This window comes from Cornus florida, unplaced genomic scaffold (assembly GCF_030987335.1).
Source record: "Cornus florida cultivar Cherokee Brave unplaced genomic scaffold, ASM3098733v1 CherokeeBrave_3.0.0_Hap2_Chr09, whole genome shotgun sequence".
In the NCBI taxonomy this organism is placed as follows: domain Eukaryota; kingdom Viridiplantae; phylum Streptophyta; class Magnoliopsida; order Cornales; family Cornaceae; genus Cornus; species Cornus florida.
The window spans coordinates 65325742-65335668 of NW_026775579.1; the positions used below are offsets into that span (position 1 = coordinate 65325742).

Genomic DNA, 9927 nt, shown 5'->3' on the forward strand with positions numbered 1-9927 from the left:
TTAACCTAAACATGTAGTGCCATCCATCAAATATAAGTAATTTTTCATCAATTTAAACACGATTACATCTAATTAATACCATGCATAGCCATCACAAGAATCAATTAACAAAGAATTCAAGTGTAGAACTTGTTTAACAATCAAACACACATAAGACAACATAATATTGACATAGATAATCAAATGGAAGAATTTATTCATAAACATTCAAGGCTATACACTAATTACACAAATTCATCCCCAAAAAGTGAAAAGAGAAATATTAGGTTACATGTTTAGGGTTTATCCAACCCTAAGTAGAAGAATCAGCCACTCATGATTGACGGATTCAAAAACGGAACAATCTCCATCATTTGTTTCATCATCTCTGAGCTTCCTCTTCCAAACCCTAGCCCGTTCTTTGTTTCTCCTCTTTCGCGTGTTTTTCCTGAGAGAATATATCGATACAGAAAAAATAAAACCTAAAATCCTTCTTTAATTAATAAATTAAAAACTCCTTAAATAAAATAAAAACTAATCCTAAATTAATGGCTCACTGGGCGTTAAGTAACAAACCCTATTAAAGCTCATAAATTACAAAAATAAGCCCAAAATAAGAAAATTCCATAATGTTGCCAGGTGCTGGGGAATTGATCCCACAGCCTTGGGGATCGATCCCCCAAGGGCATTTTTAATTCTGTGAATAGTGGGGGATCGATCCCCTAGAGTTGAAAATTTCCTTTAAGCCTTATTTAGCTCCATTTTTGGCCTCGAGCTAATTGGTTTGTTTCTTCATCTTTGGGAACATCATCAAAGGCCCGAGATTGACCGCTTTTGAATAATAAACACACTATACGAGCAATGGGTTGCGACCTCTTTTTGCATTTTCTGAACTTTTTCTGAATGTCTTTGCTTGACTCTAAAAAGGCTTTCGTAAACCAAAATTAGTCCGTTTGAACCTTATTGACCTGAAATTGACAAAAACATAAATTAGAACTAAAACATAAAAATAAGATAGATGCAATGACTAAATACCCTAGTTTAGGTGCTGAAATGTGTAACATTTAAGCACTTATCAGAGAGTACGTTTGAGAGCTATCCTTGTACAAAGCATTCTTTGAAGTAATAGAGGTATTCATTCTTTGCCAACTTAAGTGCCTTAGTGTGTGTGAGTATGCAAGCCAAGTGAAGGTGAGAGCGAGGGCCACTACAATACTAGTACACGTACGAGAGGAGTGTGTTGGCTAATGTATGCATGGTAGTTAGACTGACCAAATGCTTGTGCTAGTAGAAACAACACCTTGGTGCTACACGAGTTTAGCTAGAGTGGTGCTGAAACTCTTACCCCGTGACAGTTTGCTTTGTAAAAAGAGAACAGAAAAAAGGGGAAACAATCCGAAAAAGATGGAGTATGAGAAAGGAGATGCAGTGGTATAGAATTCCTCCTGATAAAGACACTTTTGTCATTTGACTATAATAAAACTGGGAGTGGAGCGCTAGCGATCTTATTGGAGCGTAAATATCACATCTTTTTTAATTATTTTTCTTGACATTAGTTATTTTATTATAAAAAAATAATAATAAATCCGCTATGACTCCTGATAATGTCTCGTATTAACTATAGTATAATATATGCTATTAAATTAAAAATTCACTTGTGTTGTGTTTTATCAAAATCTTATGTAAATCTTATTTAAAAATGAATGTCTTTTTTTATGCAAAACAATATTCATAATTAATTGAATATGTGTAATTGTTAAAATTAATAAACACGGCTAATAAAAAGAAGATAAATATAAAAATTTAGAAATAAATACGCTTATTATAAAAGAAATAACACGTAGAGTTTTTTTTTAACCATCACGAAGAGTTGTCGAGAATATAGATAAACTAAATGTTACATTATTAATTATGTATTAAAGTCCTAATCTCAGGTGAAAATGCCAATGCATTCAGAATTTAGATGAAGGGAGAGCGAAAAGTAAATTGGAGGAGCAATGATATATCAAACGTCGTCGCTTATGTTTTTTTTTTATTATTATTATTTTTTATTTTTTATCTACATATCCAGCCTACTGTCTTAAGCTTGCTTCATCCAAAGAGAACTTATTGTCAAACCCTAGAGAAGGAGATTGGGTTGAAGAGCACGTAATATTAACGATCGGGTAAGTTACTTCCTCATTACACCTTTCATTACCAATGATTTCTATATACAGTAAAACACTTGTTCGTTTTAGGTGCTTTTCTGTTTTAGATTCAACAATACGTAAACCGTATGCCCTTCAAACTCATCCACTCTCATCATCTCTCAAATCCATCTCAACTTCCACAAATCAACACTCATTTACAATCAATTACCTCATCAATTCATGTGGGTTGAGTCCAAAAACTGCTATTTCAGCTTCCAAACATGTCGATTTTAAAACCCTAGACAAACCAAATTCAGTTCTCAACTTCTTCAAGAACCATGGATTCAGCAAAACCCAGATCTCAACTCTCATCAGAAAATGCCCAAGGCTTCTCTTGGTGGATCCCAAGAATACTCTTTTGCCCAAATTCGAATTCTTTTACTCCACTGGCATTTCCAGCGCCGAGCTCGCCAACATAGTATCCACTAGCCCAACCATATTGGAACATAGCTTGAAGACCCAAATCATACCATCTTTCAATTTTTTTAAGAGTTTCTTCCATTCAAATGATAAGTTTATGGCGGCCTTTAAACAATTTCCCGAGGCTAGAGTGCGCTGTCACAGTGCTACTTCATTGCGCATCATTAAAATTTTGAGACAGCACGGCGTGCCAGATTCGAATATTGTGTTCTTACTTATTGGTTAGCATGGGCCACTCACCTTTAATCCTGAGAGATTTAATGAGGTAGTGGAGGATGTTAAGAAAATGGGTTTCGACCCTTCAAAATGCAATTTTGTTTTAGCGGTTTGGGTATTGTTGTCACTGAGCAAATCAACATGGAAAATGAAGATGGAGGTTTATAAGAAGTGTGGTTGGTCTGAGTAGCAAACAATGTTGGCTTTTACAAAACATCCGTGTTGCATGAAGTTATCTGAGGAGAAGATAATGGCCATGTTGAATTTTTATGTCAACACAATGGGTTGGGAGCCTTCGCTAATTGCCCATCGTCCACTATTAATGTCACTGAGCATGGGTAAGAGGATAATTCCCAGGTGTTCAGTGCTTCAAGTTTTGTTGTCTAAAGGTTTGATTAAGGATCCCATTAGTGCAATGACATCTTTTGCGCTCCCTGAGAGTTTGTTCCTCAAGAGGTTTGTGACCTGTTATGAGGAAGCTCCTCAGTTACTGAAACTATATCAAGAAAAATTGGACCTTTCAAAATTACATGGTAGTGATTCTAAAGGTAAGAGTGGGACATATCAGTTGTAGAATATCTACTCCCTAACTGAACTGGCTTACATATCCCCTGTTCTTTTACTTGCTCTTTTGTCCACCCTCTTCTCTCATACCACCACCTTTTCGAATTAAGTCTCTATGAACTTTCTTTTTTTTTTTTTTGGATTGTTATGATCATAATTCGATATTTCTTGGTAAGTATTTATTTGATTTCACTACAAAATGCCTAGAGATTTTGAGCAGCACAAAGGAATCTTTCATTAATCATGCACGCATGTAGCTGAATGATTTATTATCTTCTGTGCAACTCTGACTCTACAAGATCATTTTAATATTCAATTTTAAGCATAGATAAACTAAATTGCAGCCATGCTACTTGAAGATTGCTAATTTAATTTAGTTCTGCTTCAATATTAAGCTGCTGTGGGATTTCATAATAATCTGCACATAGTTGTTCTTCATGTTCGTGTTAATGGGCCTATATACATACATGATAATACAGTTCGATTTTAGAGTGGTTTTAGATGTTGCCATGTAACCCATGAGGCCACCATAAGCTAATAATTTGAGCGATATTTCCTGTCACACTACAAAAACCATGATAATTGTATCTCACAGTACCACTGAACATCTGGTCTGTAGTTGATGTATATTCTATTTACTGATGTTTTTGTTATTTCTCTTATGTGTCCCTTAGATTGTACTTTATGGGGGTAAAATAACTATAGAGAATGAGATAGTTGGGAATTGTCTTTGAAATAGAAAGCACATAAATTTCATAAGGTACATTCTTAGAAATGCACTAAACTTGGTTTGGAGATCCCTCGGCCTATACTTATTCGAATGCAGTTTTGCATAACTCTCTAGCGTGTCTTGGATTCTCTAAGGAAATTAGCTGATGCTTAAAAGGCTAGAAGTTTTCACGGATGAGATGGTGGAAGCTGATTAGCTGAGTAGCTAAGTGGCATATTATTGATCTCTATAAATTTTTGGTTAAGCTATTTGAGAGTATTTGATTAGCCGTGTCCTTAGTGCTTCATGATGTTTTGAATCCGAGTCCTTGAACCTTATGTCAGCCATCAATTTTTTTGGCCTAAGGTCTACTCCTTAGCAAATGAACCTAAGACCCCTAATAACAAGCAATTCTAAACATGTTAAATTCCCCGGCAAATCTTAAACTAACAATCAAAATGGTCACTATTTTCAAATTGAATCAATTGAACCATAGTCCCCGGCAATGGCGCCAAATGTTGGTGTCACTCTCGCGATCGATTTGATAATATGGTTATAGAAACTCGAGAAATCAACTTTAAATTTGTAAAAATCACTACTACTATATAGTATAACGAGTATGGAACAAGGACTATCGGCTTGATTCGATTTCCAATTAGTGAACAAATGATGCAAAGGAAGTGATGTTTGTTTGATTCTAATTAACAGCTAGAATTAAAGCTCTCTAGAATGCAATGAAGTGAGTAGTAATGAACAATATAAGACATATAAGAGAGATAGAGACTTAAGACATGGAATTCACCTCTAAACCTTGCAATTGTACCAATGGAATCAAAATGTGGAAATTACTTTTGCATAAAAGGATTGTGGCTAAAAGCACACAATTGAGATCAAAAGAATGCTACAATTTGTTGTCCAAAATTGTCTTAAGTATACCATATGCTATAGTATTACTATTTATATATTACGTAAAAATATAATGTGTATATATATATATATAATTATTATTAAAAAACAATAATAATATATACATAATTTTCTAATAAAATATAGTTATATATAATAAAATAAAACTATATAAAAATAAAAGAACCTGATAATAGGTCGAGGCTAGAATTTGATTTCATGTCCTTAAGACAGATTCGTCCTGCTATGGTGCTGACGGACTCAGTGGCGTCTATCTCTTAGGATGCAACAACCTTTCTTTCTCCAGTAGCAGCACTGCAAACCGAAGAAATGGGCAAACCGGCTCGGTGTAGTACTCTCCCTCCTATAGACTGGACTCAAAGTCACACTATTGCTATATGAATGCAAGAAGAGAGAAGAGGAGAGAAAATTCAGAATAAGAGAAGAAGTATTCTGAATTTGGAGTGATTAGCAAATGATCCCAAGGGGGGTATTTAAAGGCAGCAAGGTGCCTTTTTGGGTAGGAGAAACCATATGACATGATGGTTCATTCAAATAGCACCAGGTGCAACCCTTTGAAAAAAATTGATTCAATTCAAATTCAAATTGAAGCACTAGTTCGAACCAAATGCAACCCTTTGATGCACTGGTTCGGACCAGTCATGACCTTTCATGAAAGAACCAATTTAAATAAGTCAAGCCCAAAAAATAAATTAAGTCCAAACACAGGCCGAAGAATAACCGGACTCCATTGGCATTTCCAGCACCGAGCTCGCCAAGATATTATCCACTAGCCCAACAATAGTGAAATGGAGCTTGAAGAGCCATATCATACCATCTTTCAATATTTTTATGAGTTTTTTCCATTCAAATGATAAGTTTATGGTGGCCTTTAAACAATTTCCTGAGGTTGGAGTGTGCTGTCACAGTGCTACTTCATTGTGCAAGATTGAAATTTTGAGACAACATAGCGTGTTGGATTCGAATATTGTGTTCTTACTTATTGCTCAGCATAGGTCACTCAACTTAAATCCTGATAGATTCAATGAGGTAGTGGAGGATGTTAAGAAAATGGGTTTTGAACCTTCAAAAAGCCTGTTTGTTATAGTGGTTCGAGCATTGACGTCAATGAGCAAATCAACATGGAAAAGGATGATGGAGGTTTATGAGAAGTGTGGTTGGTCTGAGGAAGAAACAAAGTTGGCTTTTGCAAAAGATCCGTGGTGCATGACATTATCCGAGGAGAAGATAATGGCATCGCTGAATTTTTATGCCAACACGATGGGTTGGGAGTCTTCTCTAATTGCCCATTGTCCGAAATTAATGTCACTAAGCTTAGGGAAGAGGATAATTCCCAGGTGTTCAGTACTTCTTGTTTTGTTGTCGAAAGGTTTGATTAAGAAGCCAATTAGCTTACAGACATTGCTGGAGTCCACAGAGAACTGGCTCCTCAAGAAGTTTGTGACCTGTTATGAGGAAGCTCCTCAGTTGTTGAAACTATATCAAGAAAAGTTGGACCTTTCAAAATTACATGGTAGTGATTATAAAGGTAAGAGTGGGACATATCAGTTGTAAAATATCTACGCCCTGTGGCTTTCACATCCCTGTTCTTTTACTTGCTCTCATTTCCACCCTCTTCTCTCATACCACCACCTTTTCGAATTAGGTCTTTATGAATTTTTTTTTTTTGGATTGTTATGATCATAATTTGATATTTCTTGGCAAGTATTTATTTGATTTCACTACAAAACGCTTGGATATTTTGTGCACCCTAAGGAATCTTTCATTAGTCATGCACACATTTAGTTGAATGATTTATTATCTTCTGTGCAACTCTGACTTTGCAAGATCTTTTTAATATTCACAATTTGAAGCGTAGATAAACTAAATTGCAGACATCTTACCAGAAGATTGCTAATTTAATTCAGTTCTGCTTCAATATTAAGCTGCTGTGGGATTTCATAATAATCTGCACATAGTTGTTCTTCATGTTCATGTTAATGGGCCAATAGACATGCATGATAATACAGTTCGATTTCAGAGGGGTTTTAAATGTTGCCATGTAACCCATGAGGCCACTGCAAAAACCATGATAATTGCACCTCACAGTACCGCTGAACATCTGGTCTGTAGACTGTAGATGATGTATATTCTATTTATTGATGTCAAATACTGATGTTTTTTGTTATTTCTCTTATGAGTCCCTTAGATTATACTTTATGGGGTTAAAGTAACTATAGAGAATGAGATAGTTGGGAAATGTCTTTGAAATAGAAAGCACATGAATTTCATAAGGTACATTCTTAGAAATTCTCTAAAGTTGGTTTGAAGATCCCTCGGCCTATACGTATTCTAATGCAGTTTTGCATAACTCTCTAGTGTGTCTTGGGTTCTCTGAGTAAATTAGTTGATACTGATAGGCTGAAGCTTTTCATGGATAAGATGGTGGAAGCTGAGTAGCTAAATGGCATATTATTGATCCCTATAAATTTTTGGTTAAGCAATTTGAGAGGGATTTGATTAGCCGAGTCTTTAGTGCTTCATGATGTTCTGAATCCGAGTCCTTGAACCTTATGTCAGTCATCAATTTTTTTGGCCTAAGGTCTACTCCTTAGCAAATGAACCTAAGACCCCTAATAACAAGCAATTCTAAACATATTAAATTCCCGTCACAGGTGGATTTTAGTTGGGAATCATTTCAAAAAAGCCAGAGATTAGGTAATAAGAGGTCAACCAAGGAGGGAAAAAAAATTGCTTAATAAACTATCAATGGTTTCAAAATTTTTCGAGAATTGTTACACAAGCTAATTAAAAGACAAACAAGAAACAATTAGAAACGAAATCTGAAATTGAATTTGACACATTATTTAGTGCAACATAACAGCGAAATATACGTACTTCAACATAAAAAAATTCGATTTGATCATGTATTGTGATGAGCGTTAAGAGATTATCTATATCTGCAGATAAACGAGTAATGGAAAAGGCCAAGGGATCTACTCAAAGAACCTGCATTCATACTCTATCTTGTCTCATAATCAATGCAATCTTCTTGTCATGATTTCAGTTTGAACAATTTATATTTTATTATTGTAGACTGACTTTGTTTGAAAAAAGATTTGTCTTTATGGTACAAAATCGTAATATTACTGAATGTTAAATGAAAGGTTATTCTAAAATTGATCTGTATTTCTTAGCTAATATTACTGAATGTTCTGATAAGTGTGTTTACAATAATTAGAAAATTTTCTTATTCTTCTATCAAATGCTAATCAAGAATAATTTCTTTTACTCCTCTATCTTCTCCGTTACACTTCAAATTACAACCCTTTTACTGTTTTGTCCTAACTGATTCACTGAAGTGGTTTTGTTTAATCAAAACTGAAAGCTCATGCGCCTATATGTCTCTACGTTGATGATAAATTATTGTGGGCAAGGATGTCATATCAGCTAGCATTTTCAGATTAAGGACTTGGGTCCTAGTGACAAGGGAACTATATTATCATAAATGGGACCATAGGACAATGAATTTTACTATAGTCCAAAAGTAGTCTGCAGTCACTATCATCAAATTGTGATTTTAATTGGGCAAGTTGTCCCCTGACCATACAGAAGAGAACAAGCACTGTGCCAATGTAAGGCAATAGCCCTTTTCTCTTGAGAGGCTTGAAGCCAATTCACTGTCACACCCTCCTCTTCCGCTGAATCTGAGTATCGTTCTACGTTAAATTTTTTTGTCTTGTGAAATTACAAGATTGCAGTACCCTCTATTTGATATTAGCATTCCTAACCATGAGCCCGTGATACTCTATTGTTGTGATAAATTCGTTTTACAGGAGATAAGTCTCTCGAATGCGGGAATTAGGTTGTGTACATCTAATCTTCTCCCGACTCTGCAGAGGTAGGAGGCTGCACTATGGAAGTGCCCTCAAGGTATGTATTAACACACCACATGCATTTTTTGGGGTCCTGAGGCTCCTGTGGGTTGGTCAAGAGAATTGTTTAAGGATCTCCTACCGTGCATTCATCATAACGACACAAATCACAACAATTTCAACAACTCCACCAATGACCAAACATCCACGTACATTTTCAGATTAAGGACTTGGGTCCTAGTGACAAGGGAGCTATATTATCAAAAAGGGGACCATAGGACAATGAATTTTCCTATAGTCCAAAAGTATTCTGCAGTTACTATCAAATTGTGATTCAAATTGGGCAAGTTGTCCCTTGACTATACAGAAGAGAACAAGCACTGGGACATGTAAGGCAATAGCCCTATCTCTTCAGAGGCTTGAAGTTGAAGCCAATTCACTGTCACACCCTCTTCCGCTGAATCTGAGTATTGTTTTATGTTAATTTCGTCCGTGAAATCACATGCATGGTTGTGCAGTACCCTCTATTTGATATTAGCATTCCTAACTATGAGCCTATGCTACTCTATTGTTGTGATATATTCGTTTTTACATGAGATAGTCTCTCGCATGCGGAAATAAGGTTGTGTACATCTAATCTTCTCCCGACTCTGCAGTGGTAGGAGGCTCGTGCACTGGGTAACCCTACGTGGCTGATAATTGCTATAACAACTTTAATACTGAAAAACACATCACATGCATTGTTTGGGGTCCTGTGGGTTGGTGGTGGACCTCACCCTACCATGCCGTGGCTGCAATTCAAGCAATTATTATTGTAGTGTTTTATAAGATATACTAGACATGAAACTTTTCTTAGTTTTAGCAAACTTTATTAATAGAACATAAGGAGCAGTAATAATCAAATGTCACAAGTTGATGCTGCCAAAAACATCATGGTCATGGTTGTCAACTTAATGACCACATGCCAAGTTCTCATCAAATGAATCTGATGCAGCCTTCTACGGTGTTCAACAATCATTTTGTGTGTGTAAGAAGGGAGAGTTTGTTTGTTTGTGTTTTTTTTTTTTTT

The 9927-nt window shown here is 35.6% G+C and overlaps 1 long non-coding RNA gene across 1 annotated transcript; it reads left to right on the forward strand.

Annotated features, from left to right (window-relative positions):
• The first annotated feature begins 1859 nt into the window (after positions 1–1859).
• On the forward strand, positions 1860–9927 carry LOC132274161 (uncharacterized). Its single transcript, XR_009470350.1, has 2 exons — positions 1860–2144; positions 8820–9927. It is a non-coding gene; the product is annotated as an uncharacterized LOC132274161 (long non-coding RNA).